At 38.6% G+C, this 17,885-nt stretch overlaps 1 long non-coding RNA gene across 1 annotated transcript; it reads left to right on the plus strand.

The window, feature by feature from the left end:
• Positions 1 to 3,011: 3,011 nt before the first annotated feature.
• LOC115223563 lies at positions 3,012 to 7,575 on the plus strand. The gene is made up of 3 exons (XR_003882815.2): positions 3,012 to 3,148; positions 5,861 to 6,093; positions 7,464 to 7,575. It is a non-coding gene; the product is annotated as an uncharacterized LOC115223563 (long non-coding RNA).
• The last annotated feature ends 10,310 nt before the right edge of the window (positions 7,576 to 17,885 follow it).

The following is a 17,885-nucleotide window of genomic DNA, read 5'->3' on the forward strand; positions in this document are numbered from 1 at the left end:
ATGTACAACAGAAACAGGAAGAAAGAGTGAGAGAAAGTTCTGGTGAAAGAGTGAAGCAGAGTTCGCCACCACCCCTTGTAGGTGCCTCGAGGAACCATAGGTGTTTTCGCTCAATAAACACTCACAACGCCCGGTCTGAGAATCGAAACCGCGATCCTACGACTGGGGGTCCGCTGCCCTAAGCACTGGGCCATTGTGCCACCACACCTATATCACAGACATGCAAACACACACACCACACACACCACACACACACACACATACCCACACACACACACACATTCTACACCTTACTTCAATTCACTCATACGCAGCAGCAGCCACAACATTACGGTCCCTTTTCCATTTTGACAGGAGCTGGATGGCTTGATAGGAACTGGTAAAGGCCGGGGACCAAACCAGGTTCCACTGTCTGTTTTGTATTGGTTTCTATGGCTGGATGTCCTTCCTAATGCCGACCACATTACAGAGTGTACTTGGCGCTTTTTACGTGACACCAGCACCCACACCAACGCTTTTTACATGCACCTTCGTTTTAGGATCTCAATTCTGTTGTGGTAGGTGAGACTTCTCAAGTACAGGAATGCACCACATGTCTTGGTCCTCTATTACCGCCTTCATAACGTTCAGCGTTTTGAGAACGGCCTCCATCTTCCACAAACTGCCCTACACATGCTCACAAAAGCACACTTACATACATACATACATACATACATACATACATACATACATCATACATATATTCATACATACATACATACATACATGGTGGCTGCCCCCTCGTTATCGAGTATGGCCATTGCACGAAGCTTAATCAATGTTGTTATCGTGCAATGCCTGTGCAAGAAGATTTTTTTTAAATTGAGGAAAGGCTGTGCACTGAGTCAATCCCACTCACTAAGCAACAGCAGCCATAATCCGAAAAGAAGAACAAGTCAACATAATCGGTAACCACTGAGCCGCAGGTTTTATGTCGGAGTTATCCCAGTTACATGAGTTACCTTCTCCTAGAAGGATGTCCTAACAAAGGCTAGGAGTCCTTCACTCCCAATGGTTTTACCGCGCGATCGGGTATTCAGTCCGATTATTTCTATGTCCCCGCGCATGATACAGCCTTAAGACATTTATTGGATGGCCGTTGACTCTCAAGAGTTCCTCCGCCCTTTGACGGGTTTTGTTTTTTCATCCCGCACGGTGTCCAATAAACACCCTCCTCACCAAACAAGCTTGGTGGGGTTGCCGGTTTAGTCGCCGACGACCCGACCATGCAACAGGTTGTACTGGGTTACATGTTACCAGTAGCACTCAAAAGTGACCTGACATAAATATATACATATATATAATATATACATACATACACACATACATACACACACATACATACATACATACATACATACATACATAAATACGTACATACAATCAATCTGTATCAATATACACAGACATGCTCACACATATAGCCTACACTAGTATATTCTAAAACAAGTAAACACATACAATCTTCTCCGATGCACACACACATACACACACACACACACACACACACACACACACCACACACACAGCACACACAACCACACACACACGCACAACCACACCACACGTCTACATATACAATTATACAAATAAACACACAGACAGACAAGGCTGTGTCTCTAAGTGGTTGGCTGACCTGCTAGAAATAGTGAAGCTCCATCTGAATGCATCTTGTTGTCTTGAAAAAGGAAGGACACTTTATGGAATTTGTGTGTAGATAATGTTAGAAGTTGAACAGGTCGTGGTCGGAATGTCTTCCATTAGAGATCTCAGTCAACGTAGCAGCAGGCTACGCAACAAAGACAACACATATGCATGCACACACGCATGACACTCACACACACACGCACATGCACACACACACATCATCATCATCATCTATCATCTAGCACCCGATTTCTCTGCTGGTATGTGTTAGACGGTTCGAGTGGAACTGGTAACTGGAATGGTTATGCAGTATGTTCTCTGGTAAGCAGGATGTTCTCTTGAAAAACTATCTCTTAAAAAACTTCGAGTACCTCCAACAAATACATAAATTCGTGGAACATTCCAACATTTGGGACGCTTGACTGGTCTGTAGAAGAAATCCACTGCATAGACATTAACACCCGCAAGGTTCTGATGTCAACCAGAAATCTCCACAGAAATAGTGATGTCGACAGGTTTCCCTACCTGGGAAGAGATGAAGCAGGTAGGCGTTTGAGATCCGTGCATACAGCATTTGAAATGTCACATAGTCTCTCTGATAGTACTAAATACTAGACAGATACAGGAAAGATATACGAAGAAAAGTGATAGATAGATAGATAGATAGATAGATAGATAGATAGATAGGTAGATAGATAGATAGATAGATAGATAGATAGATAGGTAGATAGATAGATAGATAGATAGATAGATGGTAGATAGATAGGTAGATAGATAGATAGATAGATAGATATAGATAGATAGATAGATAGAGAGAAGAGATAGATAGATAGATAGATAGATAGATAGATAGATAGATAGATAGATAGAAGACAGATAGATAGATAGATAGATAGATAGATAGATAGATAGATAGATAGATATAATAGATAGGTAGATAGATAGATAGATAGAGATATAGACAGAGAGTGCTCCTGGCAGTGACTGGAGAAATATGAGATGGGAGAGTGAGAGAGAGAGAGAGAGAAAGAAAGAAGGAAGGAAGAAAGGAAGAAAGAAAGAAGGAAGAGAGAGAGTGACATGAAAATAAAGAGAGAGAGTGGAGAAAGATATAGACAACGAATCAAAATCTGGGGGCTATCAAATTATATAGAACACTTGAGCCGATAGAGTAATTAGACTGTGACAGGGAGTGGGGAATAACCCACCGGATATTCATTCAGTGTGTAATTTTCGTGAGGTAATGAAGAAGAAAATTTCATTTTTTCCACATTTACATCAACCGCTGTTGTCGTTAAAAATTGGAGAAAGATAATAATGTAGGCACATTGGATTATGTAGCCCTAGATACACAGTGTTTTAAAATAAGAGGTGGTGGTTATAGCTAAGACGTCTTATTGAACCTATGGGTCTGCTTGTTCAGGATTGAAGGGAGTTTAAAGTACATCAACATCAGGAGCAGGTGATTATTATTTTAAATATCTTTTATTTGTTTCAGTCACTGGACCGCGAACATGTTGTACACACACACACACAAACACACCATATTCCAACCACGCCTGTTCCCCTCTGGTAGGCAACATCCTCTCTCCTCCAGAGCTGGTCTGTCAGTGGAGAGACCTTGGGTTTTCCGGTACAGTGGAGGATAGACGGAATAGAGAGTGTGGGGACAATCTACATTCAGGTGCCACTCTCAACTCTCTCCTTGATCAATCTGATCAAATGTCAAGGTGTCACCTAATTTCAGCTCATCCAAAATTCTGGGGAACTGGATTGATGCCTGTGGCCACATTGGGGGTCTACTCAGTCTAGATCGGTGGTTCTCAACCAGGGTCCATAAAAGTTCCTTTAGGGTCTACACAACAAAATAGTGAATTGGGGACCCACAATAGTATTTCAAGGGGACTTGAAAACATTTTGCTTTAGATGTAAGTTGTTGTTGTTGTTTGTTCCTTCTCGAGCCATTCCTGGCTCCTAAGGACCAGTTTCCCCGTTTCAAGGACGTATAGGTTCTCCTCCTGGATGGGACGTTGGTCTGCCGCGGTGAGCTGCTAGATGCAGGAGGAGAGAGTGAGAGAAATTTAGTAGGCCCTTCAACCCCACAGGTCTGTCTACCACCCAAATGCTGGTTTGTTTTGCTCATCACATCAAGCTAAACCTAATTATTAAGCAAACCCTGGCACAGATTAATATCTCCTCAGTCCAGGAGCCGTTGGGGTTATCCCGAAGTGGTGGAAAGAGACCAGATGGTCTTACCCTCTGTCCCTGGGTCAGAGGTAAGCCCCTCATTTGGGACACCACAGTCTGAAATTCATTTTTTCCCCACCACATCCTGGATGCTGCAATTATGGGAGGGTTACTGCTTCCGTAGCCGAATAGAAGAAAACCCTGAAGTATTGGGACCTAACAGTGAACATTCTCTTCCAACTTGTGGCATTTAAGACGTTCGGAGGGACTGGGCCCCTAACTGAAAATTGTAAAACTGAAACTAGTTTTCTTCATAATAGTTCTGTTCTTGCATTGTTATGATATAATCTCAATATTATGATATAATCTCAGTGTTATGATATAATCTCAGCGTTATGATATAATCTCAGTGTTATGATATAATCTCAGTATTATGATATATCTCAGTGTTATGATATAATCTCAGCGTTATGATATAATGTCAGAGTTATGATATAATCTCAGTGTTATGATATAATCTCAGTGTTATGATATAATCTCAGTGTTATGATATAATCTCAGTGTTATGATATAATCTCAGTGTTATGCTATAATCTCAGTGTTATGATATAATCTCAGTGTTATGATATAATCTGGCCGTGATAATGTCCTAACACTCAGAATGAAACATTATCTAGAATTCATTTTTGGGTAATAATACTTTACACTCGAATAAGGATGTGATTAATATCACTGTTTCCCTGTCTCTGTCTCTGTCTGTCTCTGACTGTCAGTCAGTCTCTCTTACTCTCTCTCTCTCTCTGTCTTTCTATCTCTCTCCTTCTCTCTCTCCTTCTCTCTCTCCTTCTCTCTCTCTTTCTCTTTCTCCTTCTCTCTCTCCCCCCGTTTGTACAATGTGCATGTATACTGATGACTCACAGCTCATTTTGTTAAAACCTGTGTGGAATTCCAGTTACGTGTGCATCTGTCTCCGCTTTCAATGATAATACACACATGCATGCACACACACACACACATACACACACACACACCACACACACACACACACATACAGTATGCGCTTGCTCACACAAGCACACGTACACATACAATATGTTCATACGTTCACATACATACACACACATACATACATACGTACGAGAAACAATTATGTCAGCAACTTACTGGCACATTTGCTGGTGGCATGTGAAACAACATTCAAGCGAGGTCGTTGCCAGTGCCGCTGGACAGGCTCCTGTGCAGCTGGCACATAAAAAGTACCATTTGAGCGTGGCCGTTGCCAGTACCGCCTGACTGGCCCTCGTGCCGATGACATCCAGCTGAAGGGCATCAAGTTGTAGAAACTCTGCCAGATCAGATTGGAGCCTGGTGCAGCCATCTGTTTAGCATGGAAAGCAGATGTTAAACGATGATGATGATGATGATGAATATACAGCAAAATATATTAAATACTTTTATAAGTCAATACTGTTTTCTCCTGTGTTAGCAGTGCTATTAAATCACATGTTAAAGACATCTCTAAAGATTTCCTAAAGAAATATAGCCAGCACTCATTTGCTTCGGATACAAAACACCATAACAAACCACTGCTGGTTACAATTTCTCCCGAAAAATCTAAAGAGATAACCGTAAAAAGCTCTTATTTTTATTTCCAGTCATACTAATCTTTTTTGGTTTCAGTTTCAAAGATGTAAAGGAAACTTCCAAGATATCCAGCACGACCATTACTCATTTTACTCTTGATCTAACAAAGTCAGTTCCTTGATTAATTAACAATCTATCTGGGACACGAGCAATTCAACAGCAGAATCCTCTACGACTTCTTCGAACCCTCCATCATTTGCAAGTGTCCCATCACCTAAGTTTGATGTAGACTTTGTTCTTGTGGAAAATTTATAAAATTTTATTTTTCTAAGCATCATACATAGTTGAGGGTTCCACTTTATCCCATGACACAACAATTATCTCTTCTGTTTATCTTCACCAGAATTCCAGCTTTTGAAAATTCAGAAAGACGAAAGAAATTTCTAAAGTATCAGTATGGCAACACCATATCGATTACCCCCCAATTACATGAGACAGCAAGGCAATTCTGGCAGACACTTTGTTGGACGACATGATGAGAGGGAAAAACTGAAGATCTTGATCAAGGATGAAGATACTCAAATAATACAAGTTTATGGACTGCCTTATGTTGGCAAAACAAGTCTTGTGAAAACTGTAAGAAATTTACTATTGTTTTCTCATTTTTTTACGTTAACCTTATTGCATTTTGCGTTTCTGTAGGTTATTAGGGATTCTTGAGGTTTACAGTTAAGTTACTGACTAAAGAGGAAAGCATTTCTGGTTCAATCCCATACAATGGCAGTCACTGAAGTCTTTGTACCATTTGGTGAGTTGATGGTTGACCTATGATCAAAGGTATTTCTCCTGTAACCATTCTGTCTATGGCAATGATCATATTATTTAATGTATCCTGTCCTATGTTATGAAGAAGGTGGGCAATTTGGGAGAGGTTTGACTGCTTTATATATTATGTATGTAAGTGAGTGGGTGGGTAGGTAGGTAGGTAGGTAGGTAGGTAAGTAGTAGGTAGGTAGGTAGGTAGGTAGGTAGGTAGGTGGTATGTATGTAGGTAGGTAGTAGGTAGGTAGACAGGCAGGTAGGTAGGTAGTAGGTAGGTATGTATGTAGGTAGGTAGGTAGGTAGGTAAGTAGATAGGTAGGTATGTAGGTAGGTAGGTATGTAGGTAAGTAGGTATGTAGGTAGGTAGGTATGTAGGTAGGTAGGTACGTAGGTAGGTAGGTATGTAAGTATGTAGGTAGGCAGACAGGTGTGTATATGTGTGTTTGTGTGTTTGTGTTTATGCTTGTATGCATCTGTGAACGTGTGTATGTTTGCATCTCCTCGGCTTGACATTGTAGATTTCTTGTAAATGAATGTCGTTAACTTCCAATATTCCATGGAAATTTCCTATAGAGAAATATTTCCTTGGAAACAAGTAAGTTTGGTTTCCGAAGGGGGGGGCATCTGGCTGTAGAGGGTCTGCCAGTTTGGCTGAAAACTGGTAAGCTGGGGAGCTGCACCAGGTTCCAATCTAATTTGTCATGGTTTCTACAGATGGATGCCCTCCTAACACCAACCACTGTAAGAGTGTAAGGGGTGTTTTTACGTGCCAGTTACGAAACACCAGCATCAGCCCTGACTACGACCTCACTTGACTTGACAGATCTTCTCAAGCACAAGAATAATTGATTGATAGACAGAGAGTGAGAGAGGTAGATGAAATAAGAGATGGATAGTAAAAGAGATAAAGCATCTGTGTAATTAACAGAAAGATAATTAAAGAGATAGAATGGCAAAGTGACAAACTGTTTTCCAGAAAGATACTTAGACAAACTGTAAGATGAATATGAAGGAATATAAAGGATACCCTGAACTAATGCATAGACAAAAGAATAGACAAAGAGACAGTTATTGAGAGGGAGTAATAAGTCAGACAGAGAAAGAGAAAAACTGAGAGACCAATAAAATAAGTGAATCTATGGAAATCTTTGAACTTGTTCTAATGTTTGTTTCTAATATGACAGGTCTGTCAAGAATTGAAGGATGAAACCAACCCCGAAAGACTCCACATAAAACACATCCATATTTCTAATAATAGCAGTTGGTCTGATATTTCCAACATGTACAATACATTCACAATTGTTGTAGTATCACCAATACGAAATGGACAATTTGTATTTTTGATGATTTCCAGAACATTCAAGAAAGCTTCCTTCCAGGTTTCCAGGAGCTTTGCGACAATGACTTTCCACTGCACCCAAATCTAAAAATCATTCTCATATTAAGTGGTGGAAAACCATTTCAGTTTGATGGAATCAGGTTTGGAAAGTGTAAAGTGAGTCCATTGTCCATTAAAGATGCCCAGCTTCTTTTCGGTCGCTGTTCAGACATTGAGACGATGATGAGAACAAAGAACAAACACAACATCATCAGATATGCCTGTGGCCTGCCAGGACTTCTTATTTACTTTGCAGAAAAAATCTCCCAGTTTCGTCATAATTTCTCTTTTAATGATATCTACAAAATGATTTGTGATGAAACCAAGCTCAATGACTGGCTGGACGAATGTACAATTAACAGACGTAATATTAAGCAAGAAATGGACAAGTACTTTTCTCAACTCTCTCACGAACAGCAAGATGCTATCAAAGTGCTTTCATATTTTCCTGGAAGATTTTGTATTGAGGAAGCTGTTGAAATGACTGGTTCTTCTAGTCAACCAGCTTCCAAGATGCATGTTTTGATGCCACTTGTCGAACAAGGTTTGATCAGTTCAGATTTAGAATTACAGAATTTCCAAGTACAAGAATTAATACGGGCAATTACTAAACAACAGATTGACAATGTACACAGCAATGATTTGGTAAAGCTCAAATATACAACATTATTGGGAAAAGTTTGATGAAGGCTCAAGATATTTATGATAAAGGCCTCATATATGAAGCACTTGGAATAATGAACCACTGGGAAAATATTTCGTTTCTGATGAAGAAAGGGATTGAAGCACCCTCAGATGGTAGGACATATGGAGTTTATTACGAGGTAAGATATTTTGTCCTTAACAACGTGTCTTGTATCTTGTGTTGTAAGTCAGTCTTTCATATGTCACATTTTTGTTGAACCTGTGTTATATCTTCCCACATCTTTACCATTGGTTCTCAATTGAGGGCCATATGGCTCATAGGGGTCCATATAAGAGTTTGCTGTTGTTAAAATATATCAGCAAGAAATTGGTTATACTTCGACAATACACAAAATATTTCAACAATGTTTTAATACAATTCTTAATAATATTTAAGTACAAAATAAATGATTTTTTAAACATCGAATGTCTAGGATGGTCCAGTAGAGTAGAATAGCAATCAAAGGGGTCTATAGGTAAAAAACGGTTGAGAAACCCTGCTGTAAGCTCAGCTTAGTGTCTCTTCTGCCCCTTCTTACAAATCCTTTTTTGTTACATCTTATTCTGTCTTGTATTGCATCTTACTTGGTTTTTTTTTTGTTACATCTTAATCTGCACTCCGGCTACCTTGGACTAAGTGTCACTCAGAATATATTAGGTCAGACTCACTCTAGTTCATCAAACTCAGCCTCTTTGACAGTTTCAGTCTATCCTACTTTCTGTCTGTTCAGATCTGAGTCTGACTCAGTATATCACGTATCAGACCTCATTTGGTTAGTTGATCTGAGACTTAACTGACCTCAACTGTCATGGTTTTAGGGTTTGTCAACAATGAAGGACATGTTATGCCTCCTTACTTTTTTCCACAAGGCCTTAAAGTTAACTCTGCCACCTACATTGGGGTCCTGGAAATAATTGTTAAACCCTAGATAACTGTGTATGTAATGGAAAGCCATATGTGTTTCAGTAAGACTCTGCACTATCACACATGGCTCTAGAAACACAGGAATGGATGGTTGAAAATTTTCACGATCACATTTGGCCTCCGAATTCCCCAGATCTCAATCCATTGGATTATTACGTGTGGAGCGTTGTTGAGAGAGAGCTCAATGAACATGCCTATAACGCCAAAGGTTCTTTGAAAGCTGCCATAGTCAGAGTAATGTCCAAAATGAACCAGGACCACTTGATTCGAGCATGTAGGGGATTTAGATCTCATATAGAAGCATTTGTTGAAGCTGAAGGTGGCTTTATTGAATAACATTAAAGAAAAGAAGTTTCATTTTTATCCTCATAGCATTTTTTGATAAATGAAGTTATTATCTGTTATTATATATCTGGTATTTTTTTATAAACATAAATCTTTCCTCAAATATCTTACGCGCCCTATTTATTGGCTCTGAGTATGCTATGTTGAATTAAATTTTTACTCTTATGAAATTATGATCCCTATTTTGTACAAAAAAAAATATTTTTTTTACTATCAAATTTTTGTTTTCTAGATATGAAATTGTGACCATGTACATTTTAAATGTAATTTTTTTCTCTTTATGGGGAAAATATGTGGATATTTATTTTATGACGGTTGTGCAGTGAGTCTAAAAAATTGTGCATAAAGTATAAAAAGTATATATACATGCATACACACACACACACGCACATATATATATATATATACATACACATATATATATATATATGTGTGTGTGTGTGTGTGTGTGTGTAAATATAATATGACATTTACTCGGTAGCCAGAATAAAACTCAGAGTTTCGGATGTCGAGGTGGAAATCCACGCCACCATCTCTTCAGTTATCCGGCCATCTGAAAAATGGCCAGATACCTGAAGAGATTTTTCCGATGGCCGGATAACTGAAGAGATGGTGGTTTGGATTTCCACTTCAGCACCCGAAACTCCAAGTTTTATTCTGGCTACCGAGTTATTGTCACATATTATATTTACAGATAAATTCCTCTATTTACATAATATTGATGTATCTTTCTTTTGTTATCTTACCGTTTTTATCAATATATATATATATATATATATATATAAATATATATATATATATATATTAAGTATAGGAAAGAATGGAGCTGACCGAAGATTTAACAAATTCCTTTATTTTATTTTCGACATACGTTTCGAAGTCTGCAAGTCCCTAATTCCGAGTGAATAAGGAGTCCATTATGCAGCTTTCTCTTCAGGAAAATCCAGGAACTTAATTCTCCAACAAAATGCACAACAAGCTTTTCGACGACTGCTCACGAGGAGCCCATAAAAACAATGATAAATAATGTCTATTTATATGGGGTGACGCCAGATTGGATGAAAGCAGGAGAATTCTCCGTTGACATAGTTCAAGGGCAGAATCAAGGTAGGAGAAGGAAGGTATAGGAAAATTAAAGAGAGTGAATGTATTCAGTATGACTGGTATTTATATTTGATTTATTTTATGAATGAGTGCTCGAATGTATGAGTGTGTAAAATTGCCTTAATGAGTGTGTGTGTGTGCGTCTTTGAATGCGTGAAAGTGTGTGTGGAAGGCAGAGAGAGAGAGATAGCAAGAATTAACGGTCAAGAACTGAAAAGACTGTGTCTGTGTGTTCGAAAGTGTCAACTTAATAGGGAGAGGGCGGCCACAATAGCAATGACAAGATACAAGGTTACTGTTGGGATTGTAGTAGTTCTTGGCAACTATAAGAAAGTCTTTTATACTAAAAGGGATGAGATATCACCTTTCAAATTTTTTAGGAAATCCAGGGGTTATCTATATTAGACTTCATTGGTATGAGAGAAAGGTATGCTTTTTCCAGTGTAGGCATCTGAAAAAACTCTCAACAATTGAGTTTATTAGTCGGCCTCGGGCAAACAGATTATGAAAGAGTTCGGACAATTTCTCCTGCTTTCATCCAATCTGGCGTCACCCCCTATAAATAGACATTATTTATCATTATTTTTATGGGCTCCTCGTGAGCAGTCGTCGAAAAGCTTGTTGTGCATTTTGTTGGAAAATTAAGTTCCTGGATTTTCCTGAAGAGAAAGCTGCATAATGGACGGACTCCTTATTCACTCGGAATTAGGGACTTTGCAGACTTCGAAACATATGTCGAAAATAAAATAAAATAAAGGAATTTTGTTAAATCTTCGTTCAGCTCCATTCTTTCCTATACTTAATATATAAAACTTCAAATGTCCGCACTAAGGCACGGATTTTATGCCCTATGGTCGTTACTTCAACCGTGCCTTTTCTGTTGTGAGTTTGCTACCCAGGTATCGGTTATCATTCGAATTATCCGTAATAAGATAATTCATTTGTCTACTTACACACACACACACACACACAACACACACACACACATATATATATATATATATATATATATATATATATATATATATATATATATTATATATATATATAATGCATTAAATAATCGCCGTATTCCAATTTCCTTCACTTTTCAATGAATAGCAGATGAGTGACTATCCTCAGACACGACACAGGATACGCTTTCACGCTTTTGGGGTAAAGTTTTCAGGAATAACCCAATAGGTTTACTATTAATTCTGTGAAGTATTCATGGGTCCTGCTAGTTATTATTATTATTAATTTTATTCAAGGAGTAAGCTGTCAGAATCGTTAGCATGCTGGACAAAATGCATTGCGACATTTCATCCGTCTTTAGATTCTGGGTTCAAATTCCACTGAGGTCAACTTTGCTTTTCATCCTTTCAGGGTCAATAAATTAAGTACCAGTGAAACACTGGGGTCGATGTAATCGATTAGGCTCCTTCCCAAAAATTTCAAGCCTTTAGTAGAAAGAATTATTATTATTACTATTATTATTATTATTTCCCTGGGGCAGCAAAGATTTGAAATCATTAATATTTTTCATAAAAACATTGATTTCATATTTTGGAACGAGGCCAGCAATTTCTGGAAGAGGAAAATTGATTTGAACTCAGAACACGAAGACAGACAAAATGCCACCAAGCATTCTGTTTAGTGTGCTAATGGTTCTGCCAGCTCACCACATTATCCCTACAGACAAAATATTAACACATGTTACTGTCTTTGTCTTTTAGATAACATTAAAAGCCTCAGATATACTGATGCTATGTCACCCTAGAGATTCAAGGCAGTTTTTCCAGCATGTCTACAAAACTCCCTGTTATTTGGTAATGAAGAAGAACAAGCTTTATGAATATAGCATATGGTGTATCATTGACAGATTTACCAGGTATGATATGACTATGATGCGTCGTAAGTTTTATCGTAATAATTCCAATGTGCACTCTACGTCCTATCTCTATTCTTTCTCTCTCTATTGTTCTTCCTTTCGTTTTTCCCTTCCTCTCGTTCCCTATTCTTCTCCCCTACTCTTCACCATTCGCCCTCTCTCTCCCTCTTCTTCTTTGACACTCGTTGCTCACACGTGACCAATGGCTATCTATCTTTCTTTCTTCCACTTCCTTCCTAAAGACAAGATATGCATTTGCCTGTCTATTCTGAAAGCTCGTTTTTCCAGCGTTTCCCACGTCGCATTGTCTTGGCTTGGCAGCCCTCACCATTTGTTTTTACTATTTTTGTTCTTGCTGTCCTGGTTTTGTTAGAACTTTAACCCTCCGCAAAAAATCTCAAAATTTATTTAATTTGCTTTGTGGGAAGGACTGTTTCAATGTAGTCACATCTTGTCCCTACCTTCGAAACAGGGAACAACTGTTGAGGGGAATGTTCTTTATGTTGCCTGTCTCGCTTCTCTATTTATTTCTTTTGTTCTTCAAAAGAACTTCGCTTTCTATGGTTTTGCTTTTTTCTGTTCTCGTTTCTCATTTTGTTCCCGTTCTTTTGATGTCCTGTAAACGTATATGCATGTATATATGCATATATATGTAGGTATGTACATATATGTATTTATACATGCGTATATTTATATTTTATTATATTATTATATTATCAAACACCACACATACATTTCCAAGTAAGTTTTATCTATATATATCTATATATATATCTATATCTATATCTATATATATATATATATATATATATAATATATATATATATATATATATTATATATATATATATATAATATATATATATATGTATGTATGTGTGTGTGTATATATATATGGGGGGGTGTGATTGTGTATAGAAGATATATTAATAAAAAGAATTCCAACCTGTCCGATTTTCACGTTTTATTTACAATCTTATAATGATATATTATAAGATAATATAATATAATAGAATAAAATAAAATAAAATAGTAGAATGTTAAATGTTCATTCTGATTGAACTAGTACTTTCATGCATTAAATTCTGCAATCTTCAGGTTCATGTAGTAGTGGTGACAGTCATGCTTCACAATTTTTTACTGTAACGAGATGATTGAATCTGTGCCTTAAATACAGCTGGGTAGGCTCCAGATTGCTAGGTTTTGCGAACTGTATTCTGACCAATCAGTGTGTAGTATCACTCAATTACTTAAGCTGATTGGTTGCTTGGTTGAGCTGATTGGTTTAGGCGTCACGCTTTGTTGAACATGTCAAGAGTCCTGTATCTTAACATTTCTAAAAATAGCCCAAAAATTGATGCTTCGCCCAGGGTTAAGATACAGGACTCTTGAGTAATTGAGTAATTGAGTAATTGAGTGATACTACACACTGATTGGTCAGAATACAGTTTGCAAAACCTAGCAATCTGGAGCCTACGCAGCTGTATTTAAGGCACAGATTCAATCATCTCGCTACAGTCAAAAATTGTGAAGCATGACTGTCACAACTACTACATGAACCTGAAGATTGCAGAATTTAATGCATGAAAGTACTAGTTCAATCAGAATGAACATTTAACATTCTACTATTTTATTTTAGTCTATTATATTATATTATCTTATAATATCATTATAAGATTGTAAATAAAACGTGAAAATCAGACAAGGTTGGAATTCCTTTTATTAATATATATATATATATATATATATATATATTATATATATATATATTATATATATATATAACGGGAAGCTTTATGAAAATAAACAAAAGACGAAGGCAGGTGGAAAAACAAACGAACAATTGTATTAGTATGGCGCTCAGGAAATATAAATAAAACAAGTCTTTAACGTTTCGAGCCTACGCTCTTCAACAGAAAGATACACAGAGAGAGAAAAACACAGAAAGAAGGAGAGAAAAAAATGCGTGCAGTAGCTAACGAATCAACATGGCGATCTGATTTCGGCCAGAGGTCAAAGATCAAACATGAGACGCGAGAGCGAAATAAGGGGAGATAATAGGGTTGATAAAAGGGTTGAGGGACCAGCTAAAAGTGCGTGGGAGGGGTCTGGATGTGTGTATGTATAGGGTTGGTGTATGTATTAGTATGTATAAGGGTGTGTGTGTGTGTGTGTGTATGAGAGAGTATTAGTGCGTAAGATTGGTCTGGACGTGCGTATGTATGGGGTTGGTGTATGTATTAGTATGTATTAGTATGTATTAGTACGTATTGGTATGTAGGGTGTGTGTGTGTGTGTGAGAGAGAGTATAAGTGCGTATGCGGGGTCTGGACGTGTGTATGTATAGGGTTGGTGTAAGTATTAGTATGTACTAGTATTATTAGTACGTATTAGTATGTATTAGTTGGGTGTGTTATTAGTATGGCACATCATATGTGATGTGATGTGTAAAGTCATGTGGTGTAGTGAGGAGAAGAGGGGGAGGGGAGAAGAGGGGGAGGGGGGAGAGGGGGGAGAGAAGGGGAGGGGGGAAGAAGAGGGGAGGAGAAGGGGGAGAGGAGACGATGGGGGAGAAGGGGGAAGAGGACGATGGGGGAGAAGGAAGGTGAGGAGGGGATGAAGGAGGAAGAGGGAGAGGGGGAGAGAGAAGGGGAGAGAGGAGTGAGGGAGCAGAGGGAAGGGAAAGAGGGAGGAGAAGAGGGAAGAAGGGAAGGGGAGTGGGGGTGAAAGGATGAAGGACTGAAGAAGTAGGGGTCGGGGAGAAAGGATAGGTGAGGAGGGGGGAGAGGGGGGTTAGATGAGGAGGGGGGGAGAGTTGAGACCAAATGGCGTATAAGAGCGAAGAGAGAATTAATTCCTGTTCACGGCGCATACGGGAATCCGGATGGCCTCTGTGTAAGGACAAACCGAACACAGATAGGTGTTGCAAGGAGTGACCGGTGGAGCGGAAATGGCGTGAGACCGGTGTGTCGTTCGCAAGGTGGATGTCACGAAGGTGTTCCGCGAACCGGTCAGCCAAGCGGCGTCCCGTTTGTCCGATGTACAAGGAATTGCAGAGAGAGCAAGAGATGCAATAGATAATATTGCTGGAGGTGCAGGTGAAGGAGTGGATGATGGGATAGGGTCGATGGTGGGTGCTAGTGAGGCGGGTGGTGTTGGAGAGGTAAGGGCAAGTGCGGCAACGTGGGCGGGAGCAGGGGAACGAGCCGGGTTGGAGGTAGGGTCAGGGAAGGAGCTATGAACCAAAAGGTCTCGAAGGTGTTGGCTCGTTTGAAAGAGGGGAGGGGTCGGTTAGGGAAGAGGTGTGAAGTGGACGGGTCGGACTGGAGATGACGGAAAGCTCGAAGAATGGTGCGTTGGAGACGTAGGGTCGTGGGGTGGTAAGTGAGGGGAAAAGGGAGGCGGGAGACTACAGGGCGGGTTCGGGGAGAGAGAGCAGATACACGGTCCACGGACCGTGCTCTGGCAAGGGCGATGTGGATAGTGGTGAGGGGGTATCCACGTAGGGTGAAGTGGTGAGCCATACGTTGAGACTGAGTCTCAAAGTCATGGTCGTCACTACAGAGCCTACGTAGACGGAGGAATTGGGAATAGGGGATGGAAAGCTTGGTGTGTTCTGGGTGGGAGGAAGAGAAGTTGAGGTATGAGTGTGAGTCTGTGTGTTTGTAGTGAATGGAGGTGGTAAGAGTGGAGTGAAGAATGCTAACCGAAATGTCGAGGAAGGAGACAGAGGTGTTGGAGATAGTGGAAGTGAAGTGGAGGGCTGGATGGAAAGATTGGACGAAAGAGAGGAAGGAATCTAGATGTTCGCGGGAGAGTGAGGTGGCACCGATAATATCGTCAATATAACGACCATATAGTTCAGGAGTGGGACCAGTGAAATTAGAGAATATTTGGGCCTCAACATAGCCAACGAACAGGTTCGCATAGTTGGGGCCCATTCGCGTTCCCATGGCCACTCCCGAGACCTGATGGTAGAACTCGCCCGCGAACGAGAAGCAGTTCAGAGTAAGGACAAGTTCGGCCAGACGAATGAGTGTGGAGGTGTCAGGTACAGGGTTAGAGCGGAGGTCAAGAAAGTGTCGAAGGGCCTGCAGTCCTTCGTGGTGAGGGATAACAGTATAGAGGCTTTGGATGTCCATATATATATATATATACAGAAATAATTTATTCTCAAATGCGTGGTGATGCTAATACAATAGCATAAACAGTATATAAAACTATCCATATTTAACAGAAAAAATCATTACCAGCCAACTCTTGAGAATAATTATTTCTGTATCTTTCAAAACAACGCTTCTAAAGCAAACTTTGTTTACTTTAATGCAAACATACATACATCCATACATATATATGTCTATATATATATTATATCTAGATATATATATATATATAAATATTATTAGAGACAAAACCACTATTTTGCAAAAAAAACAAGGAATTGATTAAGTCTTTCCTTGTTTGTTTTGCAAAATAGTGGTTTTGTCTCTAATAATATATTTATAATATTTTACTATAAAATTGGATTTAATCCTAATCTGATTTTTTGCCTGTAATTTGGATTATTCCTAATATTATATTATAATATATATATATTATATAGATTATATATATATATACATATATATATATATATATAATAGAAATGTGTTACAGAAAGAAAATCTCTCTCTCTCTCTCTCTCTCTCTCTCTCTCTATATATTATATATATATATATATATATATATATATATATTAAAAATAGTATATGTTACAAAAAGAAAATAGAAACTACACGTGGTAATGTAAGGGGAAAGTAGAAGAAAAATAGATGAAAAAAATGCACATTGTAAATAAAAAAAATTAACGAAAGATATATACAATTGGATGAACTGAGGTAGGAATAAAAGTAATGAAAGTCATTATTGTGAAATTATTAAAGAGATTCAAGCATACCGGTTTCATAAGTTACTAATCATTGCTATTCATTGCTTTGAATGCACACCGATTAATGGACGGTGTCAGGTCTAATAGTTCCTGAGAAAAATGATTATTTGTAAGGGAGGTAAATAGTTCTGGATTTGGTTGCAATTAGGTTAGATATAGAATTGTAATGTGAATGGTGTAAGGGATGTATGGAGGTTAGTGGTATTAATTGAAAGGTTAGTAGTGTTCTGTCTTATGTTATGTATTCATATTTAGTTGTGGAAGTTATTTATTGATGAAAGTTGCTCTTTATTCATTCTTTGTTGCATTGAGGTGTTCTGTGAACATTGATAGAAGGGGGAAATTTTGAAATTAATTAGGATTAAGATTCCTAG

This window comes from Octopus sinensis, linkage group LG23, assembly GCF_006345805.1.
Source record: "Octopus sinensis linkage group LG23, ASM634580v1, whole genome shotgun sequence".
NCBI lineage: Eukaryota > Metazoa > Mollusca > Cephalopoda > Octopoda > Octopodidae > Octopus > Octopus sinensis.